This window comes from Piliocolobus tephrosceles, chromosome 19 (genome assembly GCF_002776525.5).
Source record: "Piliocolobus tephrosceles isolate RC106 chromosome 19, ASM277652v3, whole genome shotgun sequence".
NCBI lineage: Eukaryota > Metazoa > Chordata > Mammalia > Primates > Cercopithecidae > Piliocolobus > Piliocolobus tephrosceles.
The window spans coordinates 12,142,845-12,159,102 of NC_045452.1; the positions used below are offsets into that span (position 1 = coordinate 12,142,845).

At 44.4% G+C, this 16,258-nt stretch overlaps 1 non-coding gene and 1 pseudogene across 1 annotated transcript; both read left to right on the top strand.

The window, feature by feature from the left end:
• The first annotated feature begins 8,324 nt into the window (after positions 1-8,324).
• On the top strand, positions 8,325-8,456 carry LOC111521851. The gene has a single exon (XR_002725096.1).
• A 1,946-nt stretch (positions 8,457-10,402) lies between these two features.
• LOC111521853 lies at positions 10,403-10,503 on the top strand (annotated as a pseudogene).
• Positions 10,504-16,258: the final 5,755 nt, after the last annotated feature.

The window sequence follows — 16,258 nt, forward strand, 5'->3', positions numbered from 1 at the left end:
TACTAAAAAGTACAAAAAACTAGCCGGGCGAGGTGGCGGGCGCCTGTAGTCCCAGCTACTCTGGAGGCTGAGGCAGGAGAATGGTGTGAACCCGGGAGGCGGAGCTTGCAGTGAGCTGAGATCTGGCCACTGCACTCCAGCTTGGGCGACAGAGCAAGACTCCGTCTCAAAAAAAAAAAAAATACAAAAATTAGCCGGGCGTGGTGGCGGGTGCCTGTAATCCCAGCTACTCGGGAGGCTGAGACAGGAGAATCGCTTGAACCCGGGAGGCAGAGGTTGTAGTGAGTCGAGATCATGTCATTGCACTACAGGCTGAGCCAGGATGACAAGAGCAAGACTCCATCTCAAGGAAAAAAAAAGAAGCATCCTGGCTGGGAGGCCAAGGCCAGGACCTTAGGTTCAGCTCCTAAGAGCCATAGCTACCCCATGTCTGTTAAGTACCAGCTGCAGCAAGGAGGGCCCATTTGGTCATACCAGTAAACCACTAGCACCTTGGTACTAAATGTGTAAAAAATAAATAGGCCGGGGACAGTGGCTCACAGTTTAATCCCAGTGCTTTCAGAGGTTGAGGTGGGAGGATCACCTGAGGCCAGGAGTTGACCAGCCTGGGCACTGAAGCCAGGAGTTCAAGACCAGCCTGGGCAACATAGGGAGACCCCATCTCTATTTAAAAAAAAAAAAAATTACATTAGCCAGTCTACAAAAAATTTAAAAATTAGCCAGGCGTGGTAGCGCATACCTGTAGTCCCAGCTATGCATGAGGCAGAGACAGGAGGATCGCTTGAACCCAGGAGGTCAAGGCCACAGTAAGCCGTGATCAGATCACTGCACTCCAGTTTGGATAACAGCAAGACCCTGTCTCAAAAAAAAAAAAAAAAAGTTATTCAGGCTTGGTGGCCCGCACCTGTAGTCCTAGCTACTGGGAAGGCTCAGGCAGGAGGTTCACTGGAGCCCAGGACTTTGATGTTACAGTGAGCTACGATCCCACCACTGCACTCCAGCCTGAGTGATAGAGTGAGAAACCGCCTCTAACATACATACATACATACATACATACATACATACATACATAAAGGATTGACAGAAAATCTTCATCTCTTGCTGAGACACTCCCACCATTCCAAAACAATTACACGTGGTCAAATATACAGGCTTTCTCTGTTTTACTTCTGTGATTCCCATTAAACCATGATTCCTGGCCAGGTTCGGGGACTCATGCCTAGCTCACTCCCAGCATTTTGGGAGGCCAAGGCAGGAGGATCGCTGAAGCCCAGGAGTTTGAAAACAACCTGGGTAACACAGCAATACCTCATCTCTACAAAAATAAAAAAATTAGCTGGGTTACAGTGGGCAACATGACAAAACCCCATCTCTACTAAACATCAGTGTGGTGGTGTAATCTTAGCTACTCGGGAGGCTGAGGTGGGCCCGAGAAGACAAGGCTGCAGTGAGCTGTGATCATGCCACTGCACTTCAGCCTGGGTGACAGAGTGAGACCCTGTTTCAAAAAAACAAAACAGACAAAAAAAAAAAAAATGAAAAAAACAAAACAAAAAAGACACGACCCCACGAGCAAGGAATGATACTGTATCTATCTCCAGCACCAGCAGATGTGCAGCTACAACAATCTCTTGAAAAATATTTAAAAACTGGAAATTTTAAGAAAGAAATTTTTTTTTGCAAGAAGAAGATGTTTGAAGCGATATATATCCCAGTTAGTCTGATTTTATGACACATTGTATACATGTATCAAAATATCACATGTAGCCCCAAAATATGTACAACTATTAAATATCAACAAAAATTGTAGAATAAAATAAAAGAAAAAGAAAGAAATTATTTAATTTTTTTCTAAGTAGCCTGTATATGTTATTATAGACACCTTAGTCATTGAGTCGGGTTGATGGAAGAAACAGGATGATAAATGAAAAATCCATGTTTTTTTTTTTTTTTTTAGACAGGATCTCACTATGTCACCCAGACTGGAGTGCAGTGGTGCAATCTAGGCTTACTGCAACCTCCGCCTCCAGGGCTCAGGCCATCCTCCTACTTCAGCCTCCGAAGTAGCTGGGACCACAGGCTTGCACTGCCATGCCTGCCTTTTTTTTTCTTTCCTTCTTTCTTTTTTTTTTTTTTTTTTTTGTATTTTTAGTAGAGATGGGGTCTCACCATGTTACCCAGGCTGGTCTTGAACTCCTAAACTCAAGTGATCCACCCACCACGGCCTCCCAAAGTGCTGGAATTACAGGCATGAGCCACCACACTCAGCCATTACCATTTTTTTAAGCCTACCTTCTAAACAGATCAAAATTCCCAGTACATTGTAGCAGTAGAGAATGGGAAGCCCTGGATGAAGGATAGTGATTAACGTCATTACTGAGTGATAGATGTTTTCCTTCTAGAATAGGGAATCTCAGATGGGTATGGTGGTTCACACCTGTAATCCCAGCACTTTGGGAAGCCAAGGCAGGAGGATCGCTTGAGCCTAGGAGTTTGAGACCAGCCTAGGCAACATGGCAAGACTCCATCTCTGAAAAAATAAAATAAGAAAGGGGAATCTCAGGAATGAACACATCTAGGGCATGATGAAGACAGTTCTTCCCTACAAATGTGTCTCTTAGATGGAAAACATGAAAGTGTATAAAAGTCTTCATTAAATCAAAGTCTGCTTCTTTCGCCATCCAAGTTGGTGATTCCTTGACCCATGTCTAGTCATTTCAGCTCAGTATGTATTATATGCCAGGGATGGTGACAGACATTGGGAATACAAAGATACTTTTCTTTTTTCCCTAGAAGACAGAAGAGGCATGAAGGTATGGGAATGCCCAAATGTCAGTAGAGGTAGATGTCAGAAGAAATAGTTACAGGGTGCCTTGTGAGATTCAAAGGAAAAAGTGCTCACATCTGGTTTGGGTCAGAAAAAGACTGGTAAAAGGCCTGGAAAGATGCAGATAGGCATGGAGGAAAGAAGACATTCCAGACAGATAAGCAAAGCCCGGACAGCGGGAAGCACAGCACACATCTGCAGTCTCCACAAGATGACAAGAGCCACTGGGCTAGAGAGTGTATATAATAAGGAATCCCAAAATGGAATTTTTTTGAGATAGTGTGTCCAGAGTTGGTTCCTCCCAGTGGTCTGACTGACTTGCAAGAATGAAGCCACGGACCTTTGCAGTGAGTGTTACAGCTCTTAAAGGTGGCACAGACCCAAGGAGTGAGCAGCAACAAGATTTATTGCTAAGAGCAAAAGAACAAAGCTTCCACACCACGGGCAGTGAACCCAAGAGAGTTACCACTGCTTGCTGGGGGAGGGGTGGCCAGCTTTTATTCCCTTATTTGTCACCACCCACGTCCTGCTGATTGGTCCATATTACAGAATGCTGACTGGTCCATTTTACAGAGCGCTGATTGGTCCATTTTACAGAGCACTGATTGGCGTATTTTACAAACCTCTGGCTAGCCACAGAGTGCTGATTGATGCGTTTTACAATCCCTAACTACAGAGTGCTGATTGGTGCATTTTACAATCCTCTTGTAAGAAAGAAAAGCTCTCCAAGTCCCCACTCAACCCAGGAATTCCAGCTGGCTTCACCTCTCAAGAGGATCTCACTCTGTCCCCTGGAGTGCAATGGCTGCAATGGTAGCTCACTGCAACATCCAGCTTCTAAGCTCAAGTCATCCTTCTGTCTCAGCCTCCTGAGTAGCTGGGACTACAAACTTGTGCTACCACACCCAGGTAATTTTTTTAATTTTTGCGGTGATACAGTCTCACATTGTTGTCCAGGCTGGTCTTGAACTCCTGGCTTCAAGTGATTCTCCTGCCTTGCCTTCCCAAAGCATTGAGATTACAGATGTGAGAGACTGAACTTAGCCCATAAAATTATTCCTTTTTATTTTTTGAGACAGAGTCTAACTGTGTCACCTGGGCTGGAGTGCAGTGGCACGATCTCGGCTCAACGCAACCTCTGCCTTCTCAGTTCAAGTGATTCTCCTGCCTCAGCCTCCTGAGTAGCTGGGACTACATGCACCTGCCACTATGCCTGGCTAATTTTTTTGTATTTTTAGTAGAGACGGGGTATCACCACGTTGGCCAGGATGGTCTCGATCTCCTGACCTCGTGATCCACCCACCTTGGCCTCCCAAAGTGCTGGGATTACAGGTGTGAGCCACTGTGCCCGGCCCAGAAAATTATTCTTAAATATCAGAACATATCCTGCTCATTCAAGATCATGAATGTGGCTGGCATGGGCAGTCATTTTGGGGTAAAAATAAAATACTACTCTGCTAAAGGATATAATAAACTTGTATTGACAAAAAGTTACAACAATGTCCAAAACCCCAGAATTATTGTTCTAAGTATCTTAAGAGAAGAAACAGAGGAACTGGACTAAAGACAAACCCAATTAAAACCCTAGCGTAGAAATATCAATCTACTTTAGCAAAATGGAGGTGTTAGGACTGGGGGGAGTAGAAAAATAATTTTGATCTAAATGTTTAGTCTTCTTTATTTGTGATATGTCAACAGATAAATATAGCTTTGATTATGATGTTAGCAATAGGAAGGTAGCTATGCTAGAATTGAGAAAGCATAGCAGAGTTTCTAAAATAATAGAGGGATAGGCCAGGCGCAGTGGCTCATGCCTGTCATCCCAGCACTTTGGGAGGCTGAGGCGGGAGGATCACTTGAGGTCAGGAGTTCAAGACTAGCCTGATCAACATGATGAAACCTGTCTCTACTAAAAATAAAAAAAGTATCTGAGCATGGTGGCATGCACCTATAATCCCAGCCACCCAGGAGGCTGAGGCAGGAGACTTGCTTGACCTGGGAGGCAGAGGTTGCAGTGAGCTGAGATGGTGCCACTGCACTCCAGCCTTGGCAACACAGCAAGATTTTGTCTCAAAAAATAATAATAATAAAATAAAATAAATAAATAAATAAAATAAAAGGGGGATAAAGAATTCGATTAAGGCACCAAAAGTAAGGAAAAGAGAAAGAGGAAATAATATAGTAGAATAAAATAGTAAGCCTAAAACTGAATGAAAGACATAATATCCAGTATACCTGTTATCACACAATAAACAGGCTGAATTCCCCTTTCAAAACCAGAGATTGTCAAATTGGACTTTTTTTTTTTTTTTTGAGGCAGAGTCTCACTCTGACGACCGGGATGGAGTACTGTGGCCGGATCTCAGCTCACTGCAAGCTCCGCCTCCCGGGTTTACGCCATTCTCCTGCCTCAGCCTCCCCGAGTAGCTGGGACTACAGGCGCCCGCCACCTCACCCGGCTAGTTTTTGTATTTTTTAGTAGAGACGGGGTTTCACCGTGTTAGCCAGGATGGTCTCGATCTCCTGACCTCGTGATCCGCCCGTCTCCGCCTCCCAAAGTGCTGGGATTACAGGCTTGAGCCACCGCGCCCGGCCGTCAAATTGGACTTTTAAAAAATCTAGCTGGATTTTATTTTTTGAAATCTTTTTAAAAAGAAGAAACAGGGTATCCCTGTTGCTCAGGCTGGTTTCAAACTCCTGAGCTCAAGTGATCCTCCTGCTTCTGCCTCCCAAAGTGCTGGGATTACAGGCATAAGCCACTGTGCCCAGCCTCTAGCTGGATTTGAAAAAAACAAACAATCAAACAAAGAAGAAAACACCTAGGCCGGGCGCGGTGGCTCAAGCCTGTAATCCCAGCACTTTGGGAGGCCGAGATGGGCGGATCACGAGGTCAGGAGATCGAGACCATCCTGGCTAACACGGTGAAACCCCGTCTCTACTAAAAAATACAAAAAAAAAAACTAGCTGGGCGAGGTGGCGGGCGCCTGTAGTCCCAGCTACTCGGGAGGCTGAGGCAGGAGAATGGCGTAAACCCGGGAGGCGGAGCTTGCAGTGAGCTGAGATCCGGCCCCTGCACTCCAGCCTGGGCAACAGAGCGAGACTCTGTCTCAAAAAAAAAAAAAAAAAAAAAAAAAAAAAAAAAAAAAAAGAAAACACCTAAACAATGTGACAAAGAAAGGATAAAACAAAAGACTGAAACTATTATTATTATTACTATTTTAAGACAAGAGTGTCACTCTTTCGCCCAGGCTGGAGTGCAATGGCGCAATTTCGGCTCACTGCAACCTGTCTCCCAGGTTCAAGCGATCCTCCTGCCTCAGCCTTCCCAGTAGCTAGGAATACAGGTGCCCGCCACCACACCCAGCTAATTGTTTTTGGTTTTTTTAGTAGAGACAAGGGTTTCACCATGCCGGCCAGGCTGGTGTCGAACTCCTGACCTCAAGTGATTAACCCACCTCCACCTCCCAATGTGCTAGGATTACAGGCGTGAGCTACTGCGCTTGGCCAAAAGAATGAAATTAGATGATGATCAAAGATATACCAGATATAGGCCGGGCGCGGTGGCTCAAGCCTGTAATCCCAGCACTTTGGGAGGCCGAGACGGGCGGATCACGAGGTCAGGAGATCGAGACCATCCTGGCTAACACGGTCAAACCCCGTCTCTACTAAAAAATACAAAAAACTAGCCGGGCGAGGTGGCGGGCGCCTGTAGTCCCAGCTACTCTGGAGGCGGAGGCAGGAGAATGGCGTAAACCCGGGAGGCGGAGCTTGCAGTGAGCTGAGATCCGGCCACTGCACTCCAGCCTGGGCGACAGAGCTAGACTCCGTCTCAAAAAAAAAAAAAAAAAAAAAAGATATACCAGATATGTGCAACAAAAAGAAAGCAGTATTACTCATAATAGGTAAAAAGTGGAAACCCAAATGGCTATTAACTGATGAATGAATAAATAAAATGTGGTATACTCATATAGTGGAATAATATTCAGCCATAAAAAACACAATACTAATACTACATACAACATATATGAACCTTGAACACTTTTTTTTTTTTTTTCTAAATGGAGCCTTGCTCTGTTGTGCTGTGGCACAATCTCGGCTCACTGCAACCTCCACCTCCTGGGTTCAGGCGATTCTGGTGCCTCAGCCTCCTGAGTAGCTAACTTTACAAAAAATTTAACAAATTAGCCAGGCAGGGTGGTACTTATCTACAGTCCTAGCTACATGGGAGACTGAGGTGGGAGGATCGCTTGAGCCCAGGAGTTCAAGGCTGCAGTGAGGTACAATCATGGCACTGCACTCCAGCATGGGTGACAGGGCAGGAGGCAGGGAGGAGAAAAACCAAAAAAAAAAAAAAAAAAAAAAAGCAAAACAAAAGAAAGGTTGGGCACGGTGACTCACGCCTGTAATCCCAGCACTTTGGAGGCCGAGGTGGTAGGCCAATCATGAGGTCAGGAGTTCGAGACCAGCCTCACCAGCATGGTGAAACCCCATATCTACCAAAAATACAAAAAATTAGCTGGGCATGGTGGTCCACACCTGTAATCCCAGCTACTTAGGAGGCTAAGGCAGGAGAATCACTTGAACTCAGGAGATAGAGGTTGCAGTGAGCCAAGATCATGCTGCTGCGCTCCAGCTGATAGAGTGAGACTCTGTCTCAAAAAAAAAAAAAAAGAAAGTAGATTAGTGGTTGCCTAGGATTTGGGGTGGGATAGAAGATAGATGAGGAAGCTGGGGGTGACTACCAAAAGGTACAGGATTTCTTTTTGAGGTGATTAAAATGCTATAAAATTGCCAGGTGCGGTGGCTCATGCCTGTAATCCCAGCTCTCAGGGAGGCAGAGGTGGGAGGATAGCTTGAGCCCAGGAGTTTGAGACCTGCCTGGACTATATAGCAAGACCCCATTCTCCACAAAAAGGAAAAAAAAAAGTGTAAAATGCTATAAAATTGTGGTGATAGCTGTACAACCTTGGGAATATATATCCTAAAACCACTGAATTGTAATTTTTAAAAGAATATAAGAGCCAGGCACAGTGGCTGGTGCCCAAAGTGTCAGCTACTAGGGAGACTGAGGCAAGAGGATGGCTCTTCAGCCCAGGAGTTTGAGCTATGATTCTGTCACTGCACTCCAGCCTAGGTGACAGAGTGAGACCCTGTCCCTAAAAACAAACAAAAAACAGAATGCAAGAATGCTAGAATACTTCTTCTTCTTCTTTTTTTTTTTTAAATTGAGACAGAGTCTTGCTCCGTCACCAAGGCTGGAGTGCAGTGGTGCAATCTCGGTCCACTGCAACATCTGCCTCCTGGGTTCTAAGGGATTCTCCTGCCTCAGCTTCTGGAGTAGCTGGGATTACAGGTGCACACCTCCACGCCCGGCTAATTTTGTATTTTTAGTAGAGACGGGGTTTCACCATGCTGTCCAGGCTGGTCTCTATCTCCTGACCTCAAGTGATCCACCAGCCTCAGCCTCCCAAAGTACTGGGATTACAGGCCTGAGACACTGTGCCCGGCTGCAAGAATGCTTTTTTTAAAAAAAATTTCCATCTGGCAGGACACACAGTAGTCTCTCTCTCAGTTTAGAAGGGTCATCCTAAGAATAGGACTCACTCTTAAAAGCACAAGAGGGACCAGGCGTGGTGGCTCACGCCTGTAATGCCAGAACTTTGGGAAGCTGAGATGGGCAGATCATGAGGTCAGGAGTTCAAGACCAGTCTGGCCAACATGGTGAAACCCCATCTCCACTAAAAGTACAAAAACTAGCCAGGTGTTTTGGCGTGTGCCTGTAGTCCCAGCTACTTGGGAGGCTGAGACAGGAGAATTATGTGAACCCAGGATGCAGAGGTTGCAGTGAGCGGAGATCACACCACTGCCCTCCAGCCTGGGCAACAGAGTTAGACTCTGTCTCAAAAAAAAAAAAAAAATGGCTGGGCACAGTGGCTCACATCTGTAATCCCAGAACTTTGTGAGGCTGAGGCAGGCAGATCATGAGGTCAGGAGATCAAGACCCTCCTGGCTAATACGGTGAAACTCCGTCTCTACCAAAAATACAAAAAAATTAGCCAGGCGCGGTGGCGGGAAGCCTGTAGTCTCCGCTACCGGGGAGGCTGAGGCAGAAGAATAGCATGAACCTGGGAGGCGGAGCTTGCAGTGAGCCAAGATAGGGCCACTGCACTCCAGCCTGGGTAACAGAGCAAGACTCCATCTCAAAAAAAAAAAACAAAAAAAAAAGGTGCAAGAGGACAGTTGAAGATGAAAAAACAAAACCAAAATCTTTCAAATAGTCCAAATATTACAGAGATTACATAAACTAAATATAAGCAACAAATATATAGCAGAGAAATATAGCACAGTAATTAAGAAATACTTTCTTAAATATGGCCAGGAGCTGTGGCTCATGCCTGTAATCCCAGAACTTTGGGAGGCCGAGACGGGTGGATCACGAGGTCAGGAGATCGAGACCATCCTGGCTAACACAGTGAAACCCCGTCTCTACTAAAAATACAAAAAACTAGCCGGGCGAGGTGGCGGGCGCCAGTAGTCCCAGCTACTCTGGAGGCTGAGGCAGGAGAATGGCGTAAACCCGGGAGGCGGAGCTTGCAGTGAGCTGAGATCCGGCCACCGCACTCCAGCCTGGGCGACAGAGCGAGACTCCATCTCTAAATAAATAAATAAATAAATTAGAAAAAGAACCATGTAGGCCAGGCGCAATGGCTCAGGCTTGTAATCTCGGCACTTTGGGAGGTTGAGATGGGAGGATCACTTGAGCCCAGGAGTTCAGGATCAGCTTGGGCAACATGGCAAAACTCCATCTCTACAAACAATATGAAAATTAACTGGTCGTGGTTGCATGTTCCTGTAGTCTCAGCTACTCAGCAGATTGAGGTAGGAAATCACTTGAGATCGGCAAGCAGAGGTTGAAATGAGCCAAGATTGCATCTTTGCAGCCTGGGCAACAGAATGAGACCTTTTCTAGGAAGGAAGGAAAGAAGGAAGGAAGGGAGGGAGGGAGGGAAGGGAGGGAGGGAGGGAGGGAGGGAGGAAGAGAACCATATAACAAAAATAAAATACTAAAAGTTAAAAATCTAAAATTAATACAATAACAATTCGTCAATAATAGGTCAAGCATGTATAACTGCAACACTTTGGGAGGCTGAGGTGGAAGAACTGCTTGAGCCCAAGAGTTTGAGACCAGCCTGGGCAATATAGGGAGACCTTATATCTACAAAAAATTTAAAAATTAGCTGGGTGTGGTGGCGCATGCCTGTGGTTCCAGCTACTGGGGAGGCTGAGGTGGGAGGATTGCTTAAGGCCAGGAATTCAAGGCTGTAGTGAGCCAGGATCATGCCACTGCACTCCAGACTAGGTAATGGAGTGAAACCTTGTATCCAAAAAAAAAAAAAAAAAAAAAGTTACTTGAAAGAGTTGGACAAGGTGGCTCACACCTGTACTCCCAGCACTTTGGGAGGCCAAAGTGGGGAGATCACTGCAGGCAAGGAGTTGGAGACCAGCCTGGACAACATAGCAAGACCTTGTCTCTGCAAAAAAATAAAAATAAAAATAAAAATGAGCTTGGTATGCTTGCTTCAGCAGCACATATACTAAAATTGGAATGATACAGAGAAGATTAGCATGGCCCCTGTGCAAGGATGATGCAAATTCATGAAATGTTCCATATTTTTCTGGATCAAAAACCAAAACTCAGTGGTATGCTGTCTTCAAGAGACCTATCTCATCCATATTCTCAAAATAAATAAATAAACAAATACAAATTAAAAAGGATGGAGGAAAAAGTACCAAGCAAATGGAAATCAGAAAAAAGCAGCAGTTGCAATCCTAATTTCAGACAAAATAGACTTTAAACCAACAAAGGTCATAAAAGACAAAGGACATTATAGTGGTAAAGGGTTAAATTCAACAAGAAGACCTAACTATATTAAATATATATGACCCAACACAGCAGCACCCAGATTCATAAAGCAAGTTATTAGAGAGTTAGACTCCCACACAGTAATGGTAGGAGACTTCAACACTTCACTAACAGTATAGAAAGATCATTGAAAGAGAAACTGAACAAAGATATTCAGGACCTGAACTCAACATTGGACCAAATGGATCTGATAGACCTCTACAGAGCTCTCCTCTGAAAAACAACAGAATATACATTCTTCTCATTACCACATGCAACATAATCTAAAATTGACAACACAATTGGACATAAAACAATCCTTAGCAAATGCAAAAGAACCAAAATCATACCAAACATACTCTTGAACCACAGTGCAATAACAACAGAAATCAAGACATTAAAAATTGCCCAAAACCATACAATTCCATGGAAATTAAACAACCTGCTCCTGAATGACTTTTGTGTAAGTAATGAAATTAAAGCAGAAATCAAGTAGTTCTTTGAAACTAATGAGAACAAAGATACAACATATTAGAATCTCTAGGTCACAGTTAAGGCAGTGTTAAAAGTGAAATTTATAGCACGAAACACCCACATCAAAAGTAAGAAAGATCTTGCTGGGTGCAGTGGCTCACATCTGTAATCCCAGCACACTGGGAGGCTGAGGCAGGGGGATCACAAGGTCAGGAGTTTGAGACCAGCCTGGCCAACATAGTGAAACCCCATCGCTACTAAAAATACAAAAATTAACCAGGCATGGTAGTGCACGCCTGTAGTCCCAGCTACTCAGGAGGCTGAGGCAGGAGAATGGCATGAACCTGGGAGGCAGAAGTTGCGGTGAGCTGAGATCACGCCACTGCACTCCAGCCTGGGCAATAGAGCAAGAATCTGTCTCAAAAAAAAAAAAAAAGAAAAAGAAAGATCTCTAACAGCTTAATATCATAACTAAAAGAAACTAGAGAAGAGGCCGGGCACAGTGCCTGTAATCTCCGCACTCTGGGAGGCCGAGGCAGGTGGATCACTTGAGGTCCGGAGGTCGAGACCAGCATGGCCAACATGGTGAAACCTCATCTCTACTAAAAATACAAAAATTAGCTGGGTGTGGTAACATGCGCCTGTAATCCCAGCTACTCAGGACGGGGAGGCATGGGAATTGCTTGAACCTCCGAGGCTGAGGTTGCAGTGAGCCGAGATTGCACAACTGCATTCCAGTCCGGGTAACAGGATGAGACTCCATCTCAGAAAAAAAGGACTAGAGAAGCAAGAGCAAATCAACCCCAAAACTAGCAGAAAAATAACCAAAATCAGACCTGAACTGAAGGAAATCAAGATACAAAAAACCATTCAAAAGATCAATGAATCCAGGAGTTGATTTTTTTTTTTTTTTTGAAAAATGAATAAGATATAGGCCATTAGCTAAACTAATAAAGAAGAAAGAGAGAAGGTCCAAATAAAAACAATTAAGGCAGGGTGCGGTGGCTCATGCCTGTAATTCTAGCACTTTGGGAGGCCAAGGTGGGCAGATCACTTGAGGTCAGGAGTTCAAGACCAGCCTGGCCAACATGGTAAAATACTGTCTCTACTAAAAATACAAAAATTAGCTGGGCATGGTGACATATGCCTATAATCCCTGCTACTTGGGAGGCAGAGGCACAAGAATCTCTCAAACCTGAGAGGCAGAGGTTGCAGTGAGCCAAAATGGTGCCACTTCACTCCAATCGGAACAATAGAATGAGACTCCGTCTCAAAAAATAAATAAATAAATAAACAAACAAACAGAAACGACAAAGGGGGATGTTACCAGTGACCCCACAGAAATAAAAATAACCATCACAGACTACTATGATCACCTCTATGCACACAAACTAGAAAAACTAGAAGCAGCCGGGCTCAGTGGCTCACGCCTGTAATCCTAGCACTTTGGGAGGCTGAGGCAGGCAGATCACCTGAGGTCAGGGGTTCAAGAACAGCCTGGCCAACATGGTGAAACCCCATCTCTACTAAAAATACAAAAATTACCTGGGCGTGTTGGAACATGCCTTTAATCCCAGGTACTTGGGAGGCTGAGTCAGGAGAATCACTTGAACCCAGGAGGCAGAGGTTGTAGTGAGCTGAGATTGCGCCACTGCACTCCACACTGGGTGACAGAGTGAGACTCCATCTCAATAATAATAATAATAACCTAGAAGAGATGGATAAATTCCTGGACACATACACCCTACCAAGACTGAAACAGGAAGAAATAGATTCCCTGAACAGAACAAAAATGAGCTCCAAAATGAAATCAGTAATAAATAGCCTACTAACAAAAAAAGCCCAGGACCAGATGAAGTCGCAGCCAAATTCCACCAGATGTACAAAGAAGAGATAGTACCATTTCTTCTGAAACTATTTCAAAAAATTGAGGCGGAGGGACTCCTCCCCAACTCATTCTGTGAGGCTGGCATCATCTGACACTAAAACCCAACAGAGACACACCCAAAATAGAAAACTTCAGTCCAATATCCTTGATGAATATCGATGCAGAAATCCTCAACAAAATACTTGCAAATTGAATCCAGCAGCACATCAAAAAGCTAATCCATCACTATCAAATAGGGTTTATTCCTGGGATGCAAGGTTGGTTTTACATTCACAAATCAATAAAAGTGATTCATCACATAAACAGAACTAAAGAAAAAAACCACATAATTATCTAAATAGATGCAGAAAAGACTTTCAATAAAATTCAACACAACATCCCTTCGTATTAAAAACTCTCACTAAACTAGATTTTGAAGGAACATACGTCAAAATAATAACAGCTATCTATGACAAACCCACAGCCAACATCATACTGAATGGGCAAAAGCTGAATGTATTCTCTTTGAAAACTGGCACAAGACCCGGGTGCCCTTTCTCACCACTCCTATTCAACACAGTATTGGAAGTCCTGGTCAGAGCAGTCAGGCAAGAGAAAGAAATAAAGGGCATCCAAATAGGAAGACAGGAGGTCGTAATATCTCTCTTTGCAAAAGATATGATTCTATATCTAGAAGACCCTATAGTCCCTGTCCAAAAGATTCTTCAGCTGATAAACTTCAGCAAAGTTTCAGGATACAAAATCAATGTACAAAAATCACTAGCATGCCTATACACCAACAACAGCCAAGCCAAGAGACAAATCACGAACAAAATCCCATTCACAACTGCCACAAAAAGAATAAAATGCTGCCAGGTGTGGTGGCTCACGCCTGTAATCCCAGAACTTTGGGAGGCCGAGGTGCGTGGATCACCTGAGGTTGGGAGTTCGAGACCAGCCTGACCAACATGGAGAAACCCCATCTCTACTAAAAATACAAAAAAAAAAAAAAAAAAAAAAAAATTAGCTGGGCGTGGTGGCATATGCCTGTAATCCCAGCTACTCGGGAGGCTGAGACAGGAGAATCACTTGAACCTGGGATGGAGGTTGCGGTGAGCCTAGATTGTGCCATTGCACTCCAACCTGGGCAACAAGAGTGAAAATCAGTCTCAAAAAAAAAAAAAAAAAAAAAGGAATAAAATGCCTATGAATACAGCTAACCAGGGAGGTGAGAGATCTATACAATGAGAATTACAAAACACTGCTCAAAGAAATCAGAGATGTCACAAATGAATGGAAAAACATTCCATGCTCATGGATAGGAAAAAATCAGTATCATTAAAACAGCCATACAGCCCAAAGCAATTTACAGATTCAATGCTACTCCTATCAAACTACAAATAATATTCTTCATAGAATTAGAAAAAAAAAACTATCTTAAAATTCATATGGGACCAAAAAACAGCCTGAATACCAAGGCAATCTTAAACAAAAAGAACAAAGCTGGAGGCTTCAAACTACCCAACCTCAAACTATACTACAGGGCTACAGTAACAAAAATAGCATGGTACTGGGTACAAAAACAGACCCAAAGACCAATGGAACATAATAGGGAGCCCAGAAATAAGGCTGCACCCTCACCTACAACCATTTGATCTTTGACAAAGCTGAAAAAACAAGCGGTGGGAAAAGAACTCCCTATTGAATAAATGGGGCTGGGATAACTGGCTAGCTATATATAGAAGATTGAAACTGGACCCTTTTCTTTTCTTTTTCTTTTTCTTTTTTTCTTTTTTCTTTTTGAGACAGAGTCTCTCTTTGTCGCCCAGGCTGGAGTGCAGCGCCCGATCTCAGCTCACTGCAAGCTCCGCCTCCTGGGTTCACACCATTCTCCTGCCTCAGCCTCCTGAGTAGCTGGGGCTACAGATGCCTGCCATGACGCCCGGCTAATTTTTTGTATTTTTAGTAGAGACCCGGTTTCACCGTGTTAGCCAGCATGGCATCGATCTCCTGACCTCGTGATCCGCCCGCCTTGGCCTCCCAAAGTCCTGGGATTACAGGCGTGAGCCACTGTGCCCGGCCTCGAAACTGGACCCTTTTCTTTTTTTTTTTTTTTTTTTTTTTTGAGACGGAGTCTCTCTCTGTCGTCCAGATTGGAGTGCAGTGGCCGGATCTCAGCTCACTGCAAGCTCCGCCTCCCGGGTTTAAGCCATTCTCCTGCCTCAGCCTCCTGAGTAGCTAGGGACTACAGGCGCCCGCCACCTCGCCCGGCTAGTTTTTTGTATTTTTTAGTAGAGACGGGGTTTCACCATGTTAGCCAGGATGGTCTTCATCTCCCGACCTCGTGATCCGCCCGTCTCGGCCTCCCAAAGTGCTGGGATTACAGGCTTGAGCCACCGCGGCCGGCGAAACTGGACCCTTTTCTTACACCATGTACAAAATCCAACTCAGGGTCAGGTGAGGTGGCTCACACCTGTAATCCCAGCACTTTGGGAGGCTGAGTCAGGTGAATCACCTGAAATCAGGAGTTCAAGACCAACATCGTGAAACTTCGTATCTACTAAAAATACAAAAATGAGCCAAGTGTGGTGGTGCCAACCACCTGTAATCCCAGCTACTCAGGAGGCTGAGGCAGGAGAATCACTTGAACCTGGGAGGCGGAGGCTGCAGCGAGCCATTATCGCGCCATTGCACTCCAGCAACGGCAAAAGCGAAACTCCATCTTAAAAAAAAAAAATCAACTCAGGATAGATTAAAGACTTAATTGTAAAACCCAAAACTATAACAATCCTGGATGACAACTTAGGCAATACCACTGGGGATGTAGAAACTGGCAAACATTTCATGACAAAGACACTGAAAGCAATCACAACAAAAGCAAAAACTGACAAGATCCAGTTAAACTAAAGAGCTTCTGCCCAGCAAAAGAAACTATCAACAGAGTACATGAACAACCTACAGAATGAGAGAAAATATTCGCAAGCTATGCATCTGAAAAAAAAGTCTGATATCCATCATGTATAAGGAACTTGACGAATTTTTTTTTTTTTTTTGAGACAGGGTCTCATTCTGTCCCCAGGACTGGAGTGCAGTGGTGCAATCTCGACTCACCAAAACCTCTGCTCAAGTGATTCTCCTGCCTCAGCCTCCCGAGTAGCGATTCTTCTGCCTCAGCCTCCCGAGTAGC